This window comes from Sciurus vulgaris (assembly GCF_902686455.1).
Source record: "Sciurus vulgaris genome assembly, chromosome: 10".
Taxonomy (NCBI): domain Eukaryota; kingdom Metazoa; phylum Chordata; class Mammalia; order Rodentia; family Sciuridae; genus Sciurus; species Sciurus vulgaris.
In genome coordinates, this window is record NC_136470.1 from 109059313 (window position 1) to 109075672 (window position 16360).

The 16360-nt window shown below is 36.7% G+C and overlaps 1 pseudogene across 1 annotated transcript; it reads left to right on the forward strand.

The window, feature by feature from the left end:
• The first annotated feature begins 14377 nt into the window (after positions 1-14377).
• Positions 14378-15451, forward strand: LOC306670419 (organic solute transporter subunit alpha-like; annotated as a pseudogene). The gene is made up of 2 exons: positions 14378-14513; positions 14553-15451. The product of its transcript is annotated as an organic solute transporter subunit alpha-like (transcript).
• The last annotated feature ends 909 nt before the right edge of the window (positions 15452-16360 follow it).

Here is a 16360-nt window from a genome sequence, read left to right on the forward strand (position 1 = left end):
CACAGCAATACAGGCTTTCTCAACATGCATCTCTAAATGCATCCAACCTCTTCCCACTCTTCAGTTCCAAAGCTATTTCCAGATTTTTAGATATTTGTTATAGCTACATCCTATCAATTCATGTCTTAATCTGTTTCTGTTTTTGTAACAAAATACCTAAGACTGGATAATTTATAACGATTTTTATTCATCAAATTTGTTTTCTCACAACTGTGAAGGCTATGAAATCCAAGTTCAAAGTACTTGTAAATTTGGTGTTTGATGCAGCTGTGCTGTATTTCAGGGTGACACCTCTTGCTGCAGCCTCATATAAGGGAAGATATGGAAGGGCAAAAGGGGTCTGGATAGTTTCCTCAGATATTTTATAAGAGTACCAACCCTTTTCATAAGGTCAGAGTCCTCATGCATTAATCACCTTCTAAAGGAAAGACTGCTTATTACCATTGCTTTGGGTCTTATGTTCCAACATATGAATTTAGAGGGCAATAATTCAAGCCATTGATGCTCTAACATGAAAGTATCTTGGCTGGGCAGAAATTTTTTCAATTATATTTTATAAACTTCTGAATATTTTAAAGTATAATATATGTTATACTTTAAAATATACACACATATTTATATATTTTTAAAGTATATTTAAAAATATATATACACATATATAAAACAATATACCAACTCAGTATAATGAGTCATAATGTGAACATTACTTGTAGACATGAACATGGTCAAGAAATAGAATTTTCACAGTACCTACAGAAGCTCTCATCATCTATTTATGCATTTGTAGGATCATCTCAACATGTAGAAGAAAATAATTTGACAAATTAAAACCCAATATAATTTTTTAAAAAACTTGTACACTTGAGAGGCAAAAATTTCTCAAACTAATGAAATATGACTCTATGACTAACAGTATAATTAAGGAGGACTGAATATTATTTTTATGATAAGAAATAAGAGGAGTTGATACAAATTTAGTTAACATTGTAAATGTATTCTGCGCATTGCAATAAGATAAATTCTAATACAAACGAAAACAATATAAAATAAAATTAAAAACTGAAAACAGTTCAAAAAGATAAAATCATAATAACTAGAAAACCTTACTTCATACATAGAATTCCTAAAATATCTACACAAATAGCTCTAGAAAAGACAATTAAACAAGCACAGAGCTCATCAAGTGTTTTAGTCGGCTTTTTCACCACTGTGACCTAAAGGACATTACAAAAGCAATTAGAGGAGGAAAAGTTTATTTGGGGCTCATGGTTTCAGTCCATAGATAGCTGACTCCATTCCTCAAGACCTGAGATGAGGCAGAAAATCATGGTGAAAGTGTGTGGCAGAGGAAATCAACTGGTGACATGGCACCAGGAAACAGAGAGAAAGAGAGAGAGGGCGTGCGAGAGAGAGAGAGACACAGAGAGAGAGAGCACTCCGTTCAAGAAGGACAAAATACATACTCCAAAGGCACAACGCCAGGGACCCATCTCCTGCAGCCACATTGTACTTGCATATAGCATCCATCCAGTTAATCCTTATCAGTGAATTAATGTATTTATTAGATTAAGGCTTTCATAAACCAATCATCTCTAAATTTTCTTGCAATGTCTCACAAATTAGCTTTTGGGGGACACTTCATAGCTCAACCATAGTGTCAGGTCAATTAATGAAAATCAATTATAACTTTCCATTCTACCAAGCAGTGATTGAAAGTAAAAATTTTATAAGTTTCCATTTATGATATCAGAAATCATGAAACACATTGTGTGTTTAACATGAACACTGAAAATTACAAATATTTCTCAATAAATCAAAAACATCTAAATAAATATAAAAATGTTAAATTGAATCACCTAACATTTTTATTTCATTTATTCTCAAATTGATATATATATATACTACGCAATTTTAAGCAACGTTTCAACAGACTGGTTTTTTTTTAATTTTAATTAAAAATCATAAATTTACATAGGGCAATGTTGTTTGATTCATTCTGTTATTTTTTTCCCTTCCCCCCTCCCCTCCCACCCCTCTTTTCCCTCTATACAGTCCTTTCTTCCTCCATTCTTACCACCCTCCTTATACCTAAACCTAAACCTAACCTTAACCCTAACACTAACCCCTCCTACCCCCCCCATATGTCCTATTCCGTTTATCAGCGAGATCATTCGTCCTTTAGTTTTTTGAGATTGGCTTATCTCACTTAGCATGATATCCTCCAATATCATCCATTTGCCTGCGAATGCTATAATTTTGTCATTCCTCATGGTGACGTAATATTCCCTTGTATATATATGCCACAGTTTCTTTATCCATTCATCAACTGAAGGACATCTGGGTTGGTTCCACAATCTGGCTATAGTGAATTCAGCAGCTATGAACATTGATGTGGCTGTATCTCTGTAGTATGGTGGTTTTAAGTCCTTTGGTATAGGCCAAGGAGTGGGAGAGCTGGGTCAAATGGTGGTTCCATTCCAAGCTTTCTGAGGAATCTCCATACTGCTTTCCAGAGTGGCTGCACTAATTTGCAACGCCACCAACAATGTATGAGTGTACCTTTTTCCCCACATCCTCGCCAACACCTATTGTTGCTTATGTTCTTGATAATCGCCATTCTAATTGGGGCGAGATGAAATCTTAGGGTAGTTTTGATTTGCATTTCTCTTATTACTAGAGATGTTGAACATTTTTTCATATATCTATTGATTGCTTGTACATCTTCTTCTGTGAAGTATCTGTTCATTTCCTTAGCCCATTTGTTGATTGGATTATTTGTATTCTTGGTGTAGAGTTTTTTGAGTTCTTTATAGATTCGGGATATTAGCGCTCTATCTGAAGTATGAGTGGCAAAGATATTCTCCCACTCTATAGGCTCTCTCTTCACATTACTGATAGTTTCCTTTGCTTAGAGAAAGCATTTTAGTTTGAATCTATCCCAGTTGTTGATTCTTGCTTTTATTTCTTGGGCTATGGGAGTCCTGTTAAGGAAGTCTGCTCCTAAGCCAACAAGTTGAAGGTTTGGACCTATTTTTCTTCTATAAGATGCAGAGTCTCTGGTCTGATTCCGAGATCCTTGATCCATTTTGAGTTGAGTTTTGTGAGGGTGAGAGATAGGGGTTTAATTTCATTCTGTTGCATATGGTTTTCCAGTTTTCCCAGCACCATTTGTTAAAGAGGCTATCTTTTCTCCATTGCATATTTTTGGCACCTTTGTCTAGTATGAGAAAATTGTATTTATTTGTGTTTGTGTCCATGTACTCTATTCTGTACCATTGATCTACCTGTCTATTTTGGTACCAATACCATGCGGTTTTTGTTACTATTGCTTTGTAATAGAGTTGAAGATCTGGTATTGCGATACCCCCTGCTTCGCTCTTTCTACTGAGGATTGCTTTAGTTATTCTGGGTTTCTTATTCTTCCAGATGAATTTCATAATTGCTTGCTCTATTTCTGTAAGGTACATCATTGGGATTTTAATTGGAATTGCATTGAATCTATATAGCACTTTTGGTAGTATGGCCATGTTGACAATATTAATTTTTCCTATCCAATGAACATGGGAGATCTTTCCATCTTCTAAGGTTTTCTTTAATTTCTTTCTTTAGTATTCTGTAGTCATCATTGTAGAGGTCTTTTACCTCTTTTGTGAGATTGATTCCCAAGTATGTTATTTTTTTTGAGGCTATTGTGAATGGGGTAGTTTTCCTAATTTCTCTTTCTGAAGATTCATCACTTATGTATAAAAATGCACTGGATTTATGAGCATTGATCTTGTAACCTGGCACATTACTGAATTCACTTATGAGTTCTAAGAGTTTTCTGGTGGAATTTCCAGGTTTCTCTAAATATATAATCATTTCATCAGTGAACAAGGATATTTTGAGTTCCTCTTTTCCAATTCGTATCCCTTTAATTTCCTTGGTTTGTCCTATTGCTCTGCTAGATTCTCAAGAACAATGTTGAATAGAAGTGGTGAAAGAGGGCACCCCTGCCTTGTTCCAGTTTTTAGGGAGAATGCTTTCAGTTTTTCACCCTTTAGAATGATATTGGCCATGGACTTAGCATAGATGGCCTTCACAATGTTAAGAAATGATCCCACTACTCCAATTTTTTCTAGTGTTTTGAGCATGAAGGGATGCTGTATTTTATCGAATGCTTTTTCTGCATCTATTGAAATAATCATGTGATTCTTAACTTTTAGTCTGTTGATATGGTGAATGACATTTATTGATTTCCAGATGTTGAACCAACCTTGCATCCCTGGGATAAAACCCACTTGATCGTGCTGCACTATCATTTTAATATATTTTTGTATGCGATTTGCTAAAATTTTGTTGAGAATTTTTGCGTCGATGTTCATTAAGGATATTGGTCTGAAATTTTCTTTCCTCGATGTATCTCTGTCTGGTTTAGGTATCACGGTGATATTGGCTTCATAGAATGAGTTTGGGAGGGTTCCCTCCTCTTCTATTTTATGGAATACTTTGAGAAGTATTGGAATGAGCTCTTCTTTAAAGGTTTTATAGAACTCAGCTGAGAACCCATCTGGCCCAGAGTTTTCTTTCTTGGTAGGCTTTTGATGACCTCTTCTATTTCATTGCTTGAAATTGATTTATTTAAGTTGTGTATGTCTTCCTCGTTCAGTTTAGGTAATTCATATGTCTCTAGAAACTTGTTGATGTCTTCGAGGTTTTCTGTTTTGTTGGAGTATAGATTTTCAAAATAGCTTCTAATTATGTTTTGTGTTTCACTCGTGTCTGTTGTGATATTTCCTTGTTCATTCCGAATTTTAGTAATTTGAGTTTTCTCCCTCTTTCTCTTGTTAGCGTGCCTAAGGGTTTATCAATTTTTTTTATATTTTCAAAGAACCAACTATTTATTTTGTTAACTTTTCTGATTGTTTCTTTTGTTTCAATTTCGTTGATTTCGGCTCTGATTTTAACTATTTCCTGTCTTCTACTACTTTTGGTGATGGTCTGCTCTTCTTTTTCTAGGGCTTTGAGCTGTAGTGCTAAGTCGTTTATTTGTTGATATCTACTTCTTTTGTTGAATGCGCCCCATGAAATAAATCTTCCTCTCAGCACTGCTTTCATAGTGTCCCAGAGATTTTGATCTGATGTGTCTTTGTTCTCATTTATTTCTAAGAGTTTTTTAATTTACCTCCTGATGTCTTCTGTTATCCATTCATCGTATAATAGTGTATTATTTAATCTCCAAGTATTGGACAAGTTTCTGTTTTTTATTCTGTCATTTATTTCTAATTTCAGTCCATTATGATCTGATAGAGTACAAGGTAGTATCTCTATCTTGTTGTATTTGCTAACAGTTGCTTTGTGGCATAAAACATGGTCTCTTTTAGAGAAGGATCCATGTGCTGCTGAGAAGAAAGTGTATTCGTTCTTTGTTGGATGGTATATTCTATATGTCACTTAAGTCTAAATTATTGATTGTGTTAATGAGATATATGTTTTCTTTATTCAATTTTTGTTTGGACGATCTATCCAGCGGTGAGAGAGGTGTGTTAAAATTGCCTAGTATTCTTGTGTTGTGGTCTATTTGATTTCTGGAATTGAGTAGGATTTGTTTGACGTACATGGATGAGCCAATGTTCGGGTCATAGATATTTGATTGTTATGTCTTGCTGATTTATGCTTCCCTTAAGCAGTATGTAATGTCCTTCTTTATCCCTTCTGACTAGTTTTGGCTTGAAGTCCACATTATCTGAAATGAGGATGGATACTCCAGTTTTTTTGCTGTGTCCCTGTGCATGGTATGTTTTTTGCCATCCTTTCACCTTTAGTTTATGGGTATCTCTTTCTATGAGATGGGTCTCTTGCAGGCAGCATATTGTTGGATTTTTCTTTTTAATCCAATCTGCCAGTCTATGTCTTTTGATTGATGAGTTCAGGCCATTAACATTCACAGTTATTATTTTGATATGATATGTATTCCTAGTCATTGGACTCATTTTTGTTTTTTGACATGATTTGGTTTCTCCTTTATTTGACTATTCCTTTAGGCTAGTTCCTCCTGTTGCTGATTTACATCGTTGTTTTTCATCTCTTCCTCATGGAATATTTTGCTGAGAATGTTCTGTAATGCCAGCTTTCTTTTAGTAAATTCCTTTAGCTTTTGTTTATCATGGAAGCATTTTATCTGATCGTCAAATCTGAAAGTCAGTTTTCCTGGGTATAAAATTCTTGGTTGGCATCCATTTTCTTTCAGTGCTTGGTAAATGTTGTTCCAGGCCCTTCTAACTTTTAGGGTCTGGACTGAAAAATCTGCTGATATTCTTATTGGTTTCCCCCTGAATGTAATCTGATTCTTTTCTCTCGCGGCCTTTAAAATTCTGTCTTTATTTTGAATGTTAGGTATTTTCATAATAATGTGCCTTGGTTAGGTCTGTTGTAATTTTGCATATTTGGAGTCCTATAAGCCTCTTGTACTTCGTTTTCCATTTCATTCTTCAGATTTGGAAAATTTTCTGATATTATTTCATTGAATAGATTGTTCATTCCTTTGGTTTGTTTCTCTAAGCCTTCCTCAACCCCAATAATTCTTAAATTTGGCCTCTTCATGATATCCCATAATTCTTGTAGATTCTGTTCATGATTTCTTACCATATTCCCTGTTTGGTCAACCTTGTTTTCAAGATTAAATATTTTGTCTTCAATGTCTGAGGTTCTGTCTTCCAGGTGATCCATCCTATTATTTATGCTTTCTATGGCATTTTTAACTTGGTTTATTGTTTCCTTCATTTCAAGGATTTCCGTTTTTTTTTTTTTTTCAGTATCTCTAACTCTTTATTGAAATGCTCTTTTGCTTCTGTTATTTGCTCTTTTAACTGTTGATTAGTGCGTTCATTTAATGCCTGCATTTGTTCTTTCATCTCCTCGTTTGCTTCCCTGATTGTTTTAATTATGTACATTCTGAACCCCCTTTCGGACATTTCTTCTGCCGTGCTCTCATTGGGTTTTATTGATATAGTATCTAGGTTTGTTTTGGACATTTTCTTCCCTTGTTTTCTCATATTGGTCAGGTGTCAATAGGACTCTGTGAAATTGTAGATTTCCTCTATTGACTTATAGTGACCCTGTAGATTTCCAGTGTATCACCTTCCAGCCTTCAATAGCCAGAAGTCTTGGATTAATTTGATAATGCAGTGCTTCCGAAGAACGCTGCCCCTAGCCCGCTACTGGTTCCAGGGAGAGAGACCTGGAGAGGTCTCTTGTTGCCCAGCCCTGGTCCCAGAGGCTGGTTGTAGGTCAGAGGTCTCCACTGGCTTGGGGACTTGTGGCTGGCTCTGAGTAGATAGGCTCTCACTGAGCGGTTTGCCCCGAGAAGCTAGACTAGAGAGGCGCTTCCCGCTGGAGGTGGGCTGGGCTGCTTGGGGAAGTCCCTGGCGCCCTGTGCTGGTCACTGAAACAACCTGCGGGTGGGCCAGAGCTGGCTGCTGGGCGGCCGGAGCTGGCAGCGCTGCTTCTGTGCAGAAGAGCTCTCACTGGGGGGCCTGTTCCGAGATGCTGGAGGATCTGTCCCTGTGGGTGGAGCCCACCGCCAGACTGCACAGAGCTGCCTGGGGGAGACACTATCTGCCCTGTCCTACTCTAATAAGCCACTCGAATTCTGGCCTGCCACCCAGCTGAGTTTCGCTGGGTGGGGGAGACTCACCCCGTGGTTCTATCTTAGTTCGAGTCTCTCAATGCCTCCCCTTCTTGAATCCTGGGTTCTGAGGCGACTGGAGATGCAGTCACCCTCTAGTCCGCCATCTTGGATCGCCCCGTGGAAAAAGCCTGCAGCTGGAGGGGGACAATACTGCCTGGAGAGGTCTCTGGCTGCCCATCCCTGTTCCCAGAAGCTGCTTGCGTGTCGGATGTCTCCACTGGCTTGGGGACTTGTGGCTGGCTCTGCTTCGAGAGGCTCTCACTGGCCGGTCTGCCCTGGGAAGCTAGCCTAGAGAGGCTCTTCCTGCCGAAGGGGGCTGGGCTGCTTGGGGCAGTCCCTGGCGCCCTGTGCTGGTCTCTGAAGCAAACTCCAGACTGTTTTTTTGCATGAAGGTATGTTTTGATCATCAAATTTCCTTGGAAATACAATTGACCTATAAACTGACAAAAAGAAATTCTCGAAAGTTAAAAATGAAAGACTTATACCAGGACTTAATATAAGTTCTAGCAATCAAGATAGTGTGATACGAGAGTAACAATAATCACATAAATCAATTGATGGATTTTAGATAAAAATTACCAGTAATTGTTGTAGTCAGAATAATGCCCAGTCCCCATTTCACAGATATTTATCTCCTTATCCCTGGATCTTGCAAATAAACTGGCTTACCTAAAAAAGAAGGTTTTCAAAAGTGGTTAAATTTTTAGACTTTTTATTAGAAGCCTTTTCTAAATTATCTGAGTGGGAATAATCCCATGAACCCTCAAAATTGTATAATTTTACATGTCAGTTGTCTGAAAAATGTGATCATGGAAGAAGAAAACAGATTCAAAGGATGAGGGAATTGATCTTCTATTACCAACTTAAAAAAATGGAGGAAAGGGGCTGCCTCATCAACACATGTGGGCAGCCAGAAGAAGCTGTGAATGAATTTCAGTTTAAAGTAAATAATTAAATGTGGTCCTACAACTGTACAAAATGAGTTCTGCCCCCAACCTAGAAAACAGATTCTCTCCTAGAGCTTCAGGAAAGGTGGGACCCAGCGAACTCCTTGATTTTTAACTCTGTGAAACTCATGTAAGATTTCTGAACTACAGAAATGTGAGATAATAAATTTGTATTTAGACTGCTAAATATGCCCAAAGAAAAAATCATTTTAAACAATTACTTCATTGAACAACATAAAACCCAGACCCCCCTCTATAAATATATATATTTATATATAAATTTATGTATAGATATATGATAGATTATGAGTCTGAAAGGTAAGATCTGCAGCATTTGGAAGAAAATTTAGAAGAAAATTAGAACATTTTTGGGACTCATGATTCTACGGAGATTTTTTACAATATTAAAAGCAAAAATCATTAAACCAAAAAGTTGATAAATTGGATTTGATAAAAATTAAAAATTTTACCATTTTATCCTCAAATTTCAATGGCTATAAGAAAAGGGATTCTAGTTCTAGAAATCTACTCCTTCCCCAACAAGGTATTTTTAATTTCATTTCCGTATGTGCAGAGTGGATAAAAGAACAAAAGTTAGGCAGTTAAAGGAACTTCTAAATAAAAACAGAAAAATAAAATTAATGAAGACACAAACAATAAAGAATGAAGATTTATATATCTTCTTTGCAACTGTGTGCATGTGTGTGTATGCAGTAGTTGAAGGGAGCTGAGGAACAGAAAATGAGATTAACAAAATGAAATTGAGGGATAGTGTATTGAAAAACACAGATTAAAGGAATCCTAGCATTTATGCTGAGGTTAGTGAGGTTAGAGTGCAGGATTTCATATGTCACTAGTAATTTAAAAAACATAATTTACTAAATGAACTTTTAATATAGGAAAGTATACATTCTTTTAGAGTTTGCCTTTAACTCTTTTTAGTGACCAGTAATTCAAAACCACATAGGAAAAAAATTCTAATTCAAATTGTGACACTAAATTTTTTAAAAATATATAAATAATTGCATGAAAAACACACAATATGAACCAATATAGGAGTGGGTTAAAAAAAGAATGAGGTTAATAAAGTAAAAGCTTTGTATTACAAAGAGGTAAAAGGAAAGATTCATTGGATTCAAAAGGACTCTTATAAAAAGGATTTGAAAAGGACTCTTATAAAAATGTCATTTTGGAGCACTCTTTAATATGAGTTAGATGAGCGTATGTGTACCAGTTCCTAAAATGCTTTCACATTTTTGAGAGGAAGAGTAATGAATTAATACCAATTTAATGGAAAAGAGAATGTAGGTATGATAAAATATAAATGAAGAGCATGACATAGTAGTGAGTCTATTTGAAAACAGACAATTAGAAAAATACTAGAAACTTTTGTTTGGTAGCAAAAGATAAAAATTCTGCCTGAGTGAACAGGTCTCAATTTATCTTGCTGTTGCAATGTCATCTATGTTTTGGTTTCTTTGTTTTTGTCTTGCCAGCAGCCTTCGTTATGTCAACTCACAGTAAAAACACCTCAGTGTTTTCCTCACCAGGCCCCAATAGTTTCGTTGCTGAATACAAATGTGGTCACTTTATAGGAGACTCATTGCTGGAAGATAGATTTCTTCTCCTTCTATGTAGCAGTAATGAAATTCTCCTTCACAGTATTGCATTACCTAAAACTAGACTGGTATTTTTGAAAACCAAACCAAGCCCTCATAAGACATAAAGTCTGGTAACTGACTTTCTGTAGAGTTTCAAAGTACCTGAATACCTTGTTCTTGGTAACACTGATAAATGAAAATATTTCCTAGGTTTCAGTAGAGATGCTGAAAATTGTGTGAAAGTCAATGAATGCACTCACAGTGAACTTGGGACAGATTCAGTCCAGAACTCTTGGATAGTATATGTGATAGCAAACATTTTCTTGTTTTATTCCTTCTGTCCTATTTTTTTTTTTCTCTCTTTTTGGTACTGGAGATTGTTGAACCCAGAGGTGTCCCTGAGCTACATCCCTAGCCCTTTATTTTATTTTATTTATTTTAAGACAGGGTCTCACTAAGTTGCTTAGAGCCTAAGTTGGCTGGCCTTGAACTTGCAATCCTCTTGCTTCATCCTCCCCAGCTGCTGGTATTATAGGCATATGCCACCAACTCCTCCTGAAGATAGGGGACCTTTTCCTGCTCTGAAGATCTTTCTAGAGTTACTAAACAACATTAAATGATTTACACTCTGGAAACAATTATGATGTATAATAAGATCCCTAAATTCACTGAATTTTAAAAACCTTTACTGTTAAGACTTTAAATAAGACTTATTTAAACATAAGTCATTGAGAATTTAAGGTCAAGTCTCATCAGTTTAGAATACTTCCTGCTTACTTCTAAACATCAGAATATTCTTGCTCGTTGCCCTATTGCCTCTGCATTCTACTCTTTACTAGAGCCCAGTTGCAATAAAGATAAATCAGTAACAATGTCCTTCTCCTCTAAGGTAATGCATACCTAAGACGGATAATGCATTAAAAGTCCATTTTATTAGAAACACCCATAAAAAGTGACTATAATTGACAGAATTTTAGTCCTGTGAAATACTGTGAGACAAATTACTTAAGCTAGTTAGTTGATTCTTGTAAATTTTCTGAAAATACAGTACCCAGACAGCCAACATTCTGCCACATATAGGCTCTAAACATTATCCGTGTGGAACAAATTAAATAGTTTCTGTCAGTGGCATTCAGTAGAAACTCTTGGACTAAAAAATAGTTAAAATGAAATAGAAATAACTCTCAATACTACCTTTCAGTTTAAATTGCCAGTCAGGTTCTAGGTATATGACTGTGCATCTTTTCAAGTGAAAGCATTTTTCAAAGTGAAAGTTATTATGAATAAAATTATTGATGGGATGAAGATTTATATACTAGAATGTTTTGAATAAGGAGTTAAGCTTGTAAAGTTTACTAAGTAAAAACTAAGTACATCTACAAAGGTTGATGTCACGGTTTGGGTATGAGGTGTCTTCCCAAAGCTCCTGGGAATGCCCAGAGGTGAAATGATTAGATGACAGGAGTCATAAACAAATCAGTGGATTAATCAATTTGCTGCAATAATAATTTGAAAAGACTGAGTGGTGACTGTATGCAGGTGGGGCATGGCTAAAAGAAGTATCACTGTGGGTGTGTCTTTGGAGTATATATTTGGTCCCTGTTTCTCTCTCTCTCTCTCTCTCTCTCTCTCTCTCCCCCCTCCCCCCACCTACCTCCCTCCCTCCCTCCCTCTCTATCTCTTTGTCATGGCTGCCATGAGCTGAGTAGCTTTCCTCTACCACACCCTTCTACCATGGTGTTCCATCATCTCAGGCCCAGAGAGGATTAGTCCAGTCATGAACTGAAACTGCTGAAACTCTCAGCCAAAGTAAGCTTTTCATCCTCTAAGTTCTTGTCGGGTATTTTAGTCACAGCAATAAAAAGTTGACTAACATAGTAAACAAGGTGTAACAGTTCTACTTTTATTATTTTTATCTGCTTTTGCTCATAATAGTGCTTATTTCTAATACACAAAACATAAAACTTGTACATATTAATGGAATATAATGTTATGTTTAATGTATGCATTGAATGTTTAAATGAGGTTAAACATTTATCTCCTCAATCTTATAATTTTTTTGGTAGAAATTTTAAAACTCCTTTTTCCAGTATTTGAAATGTACAATGTGTTATTGTTTTCTATATGTACTGTTCCATGCAATATTTCAGAATACTTCAGAGTTTCTTACTGTAACTTAGTACACCTTGAACAACCTTTCCTCACTCTCCCTTGTCTCTACAGTGCCTGGCCTCTTGTAGGTGCTATTCTACCCTTAACTTCAATGAGGTGTATTTTTAGATTCCATATATGAGTGAGATCATAGGGTACTTGTCTTTCTGCATCTGACTTATTTCACTTAACATAATGTTCTCCAGTTCCACTCATATTGTTGCAAATAAACAGATTTTTACTACTTTTATGGCTGAATAGTATTCTGTTGTATAAATGCAGAACATTTTCTTTATGGATGCATCAGTTGATGGACACTTTGGTGTTTCCCTTTCTTTGCCTATTGAGAATAGTGCTACAATGAACACGGGAGTGTGAATTTCTTTTTTTCAGACTCAAAGTTTTCCAGCAGTGGGATTGCTAGATAACATGCTTGTTTTACTTTTAATTTTTTTTTTTATAAACTTCCATACTCTTTTCCACAATAGCTTCAGAATTTTACATTTCTACCAACAGGTTACAAGGGTTCCCTTTTCTCCATGTGCTTGTCAGCACAGGTTCTCTTGTCTCCTTGATATTAACTATTCTTACAGGGATAAAGTGATATCTCATTGTGGTTTCAATTTGTATTTACATGATGAATAGTGATGTTGATGTTCCTATAGAACGTTTGAATGTACTCTTTTGAAAAAATATTTATTTTCGTCTATTGAACATTATTATGATTTGAATATGGAGTATTCCATGAAAAGATGATATCCAATATAGCAAAGTTCTCAGGTGAAATAATTAGATTATGAGAATTGTAACATCATCAGAGAATTAATCCATTTGAATGGAGTACTAAGTGGTAACTCTAGGTAGGTGAGACATGGCTAGAGGAGGTAGGTCACTATGAGCATACTTAGAGATAATATTTTGTACCTGGCTCCTTATGCTATTTTCATAGCTGCAATGAGCTGAGTAGCTTTCCTCCAGTGTGACCTTCCACCAAGATACTCTGCCTTACCTCAGGTTTTGAGAAATGGAGTCACCAACCATGGACTGAAATCTTGAATCAAGAATAAACATTTTCACCTCTACATTGTTCTTGTCAGGTATTTTGGTCACAGCAACAAAACAGTAACTAACACACCAATTTTTTAATTAGGATAATTCTTCTTCTGCTAATTAACACATTTTAATTAGTCTTTGGAGTTTCTTATATATTCGGGACATCAGAATACGTCAAATGTAAATACAGCAAGTATTTTGTCTCATTCAGTAGGCTTCTCTTTATTTTGTTGAGGATTTCCTTTAATTATTAGTTTGATATAATCCCTTTTGTCTATTTTTGGTTTCAATTTTATCCTTTTGTTGTATCATGTCCAAAAAAGTCTTTGTCATTCCAAAGTCCTGAAGCATTTTGCATATATCAGGCCTAATATTGAAGTCTTTAATCCATTTTGAGTTGATCTTTGGGACTGGTGAGAGGAAAGAGTCTAGCTTATTTTTTCTGCTTGCGGATATCCAATTTCCTCAACAACATTTATTGAAAAGACTATCCTTTCTCCTGTGTGTGTTCTTAGCACCTTTGCAAAATGCAATTCCCTGTATATGCCTGAGTTTACTTCTAGCCTGTTCTTTGTGTGTTTCTTTCTAATATCATGCTAATTTGATTACTACAGTTTTGGTGTATATTTTGAAGTTAGGTAACATAATCCCTCCTACTTTTTTTTTTTTATTTTCTTCTAGATGGTTTTCAGTATTTAGTGGCTTCTTTAGTTCTATATAAATTGTATAAATGTATCTTCTTGCTAAATGAAGAATACCAAGAGTTTGGTACCAGAAGGAGAGAGAGTAGTCAGCAGGGAAGATCAGTATTCCACCTGCCCTCCACCCTGGCTCCTGGAAAGAGCTGGTAGCACTGCAGGACAAGGCAGGAGTCACCCCCTCTGTGCCCGCAACCTGTGGGCCTTGCCTGTCATTCTTTACCTTCAGTGACCATAGGAGAGTGAGAGAGAAAGGAGATGATGGAGCCAGACAGGACTCAGATAAAACTTGACCCTAGGTACACAGAAGATCTTTTGGAAGTGCTGAGGACCAACTATGGCATCTCTTCAGACTGTTTCTCCCACCCTCCCACTGCAGCTCAGCTTCTGAGAGGTTTCTCTTAATGGACTGATATAAAAATTTATATGGAAGAGTCAAGAAAACCAAGACAATTTGCCTTGGGTCCTATGGAAATTACCCACATGGTCATCGCGACCTTCCTTGCACTAGGCTCAAATGCCATCTTCCTGGAGGACACTGTCTATCTGTGCAAGAACACCCATTGCCCCATCAAGAGAAGGACTCTACTCTGGAACATTTCTGTACCCACAGTAGATTCTGTGATCTGCCGCTTTGGTCTCTGGATCTCTTGTTCCTTCATGCTTGAGGAAATGGCCATAATCCTGTTTTATGTCATGTGCTTTTACCTGCTCATGCAGGTCATGTAGAAGGCTTTGCTGGTAAAGAGTCAGTAATGAGGACTCTGAAGGATATTCCGGTGAGGGTCCACACTGACGTCTGCTGCTGTTTCTGCCCTTGCTGTCCTCCACTCATGCTCACCAGAAAGAAGCTTCAGCTTCTTCCAATATGCCTTCTTCAAGATAACACTGAGCCTGGTGGGCCTGTTTCTTATCCTTGATGGCATCTATGACCCTGCAGATATTTCTGAGAAGAACATAGCCTTATGGTTCAACACTTTATTTGGTGTGTCCACCCTAATGGCTCTCTGGGCCCTGAGCATCTTTTTCTGTCAAACTAGGCTGCACCTGGGTAAGCAGAACATGGGAGCCAAATTTGCTCTCTTCCAGGGGCTTTTAATTATGACTGTCCTGCAGCCTGCCATTTTCTCCATATTGGCCAATGGTGGACAGATTGCTTGTTCACCTCTATTGTCCTCTAAAACCAGGTCTCAAGTGATAAATTGCCATCTCCTTATACTGCAGACATTCCTGATGACTGTGTTGATGCAAATGTATTACTGAAGGAAAGATCACAAGGCCAGGTATGAAACTTCCTCGTCTCCAGACCAAGACTTGAACCTCAAAGCCTGAGGAGAGTACCTTGGACAATGATGGGAGAGATGCTGATGTATTAGGAGAACATGAGATTTTTTCACTGTCCTTCACTTTCACCAAATTGGAAAGGTTTTCATTGTCAGCACTTTGGCAGATTACATTTGACCGTAGAGATGAAGGCAGATTATGCAGTAGAATGAAACTATTTTGGATATTGCCCGGGGAAGGTATTTTAAGTTTTGTAATAAACAAGATAGAATCTAACTCTGTAACTAGGCACATTGCTCTGTGGATGCTACTAATTACTAGCCCTAGAAATTTGTATGCTGAAATTTTACTCTGAGCTTTCCCAAAGCAGAAGAAAGGGGAAAGAATATGCAGTAGGTATTTGGTATAATAACAGGAGAAGACCTTGACTGGGCAATATAGCCCAACATCTCAAAGGAGCCAGGCTTCTGGTGAATGGATGGAAAGTTTTCTTTCCTTATAGTTGTTTTACTAGGGACTGATGATAACAGGCATGGGATGTCTTGAGCTTCCCTTTATGAGAAATAGCTCTTTCAGTCTTTTATGTCAAGTAGCAAAACTAATCACCTGATAATATTGAAACTTGATTTTTTCATGAAGCTTGATTTTTGAGGAGAAAGATTAAGATTCAAAAGTCAAATTGAGAATACAAGTAAAAGCCCCCAATACATAAAACATCATACGCAAGTATGTCAGATCAAAAATCCATGAAATGGAACAGTTCTTTATTTGGCTATATGACAAAAGCCAAAATAACTCTGAACAACCTAATAATAGACAAGAAGACGATAAACTGAACTCTAACTGAGGAAAACCTCTCTGCAGACTCACACTGGTGATTGAGTGGACATTTATGCCAAGACTGGCAGTTCTTTCCAAGACTTTTTCGATTTTCAAGATTCTTAATACAAAACTCTC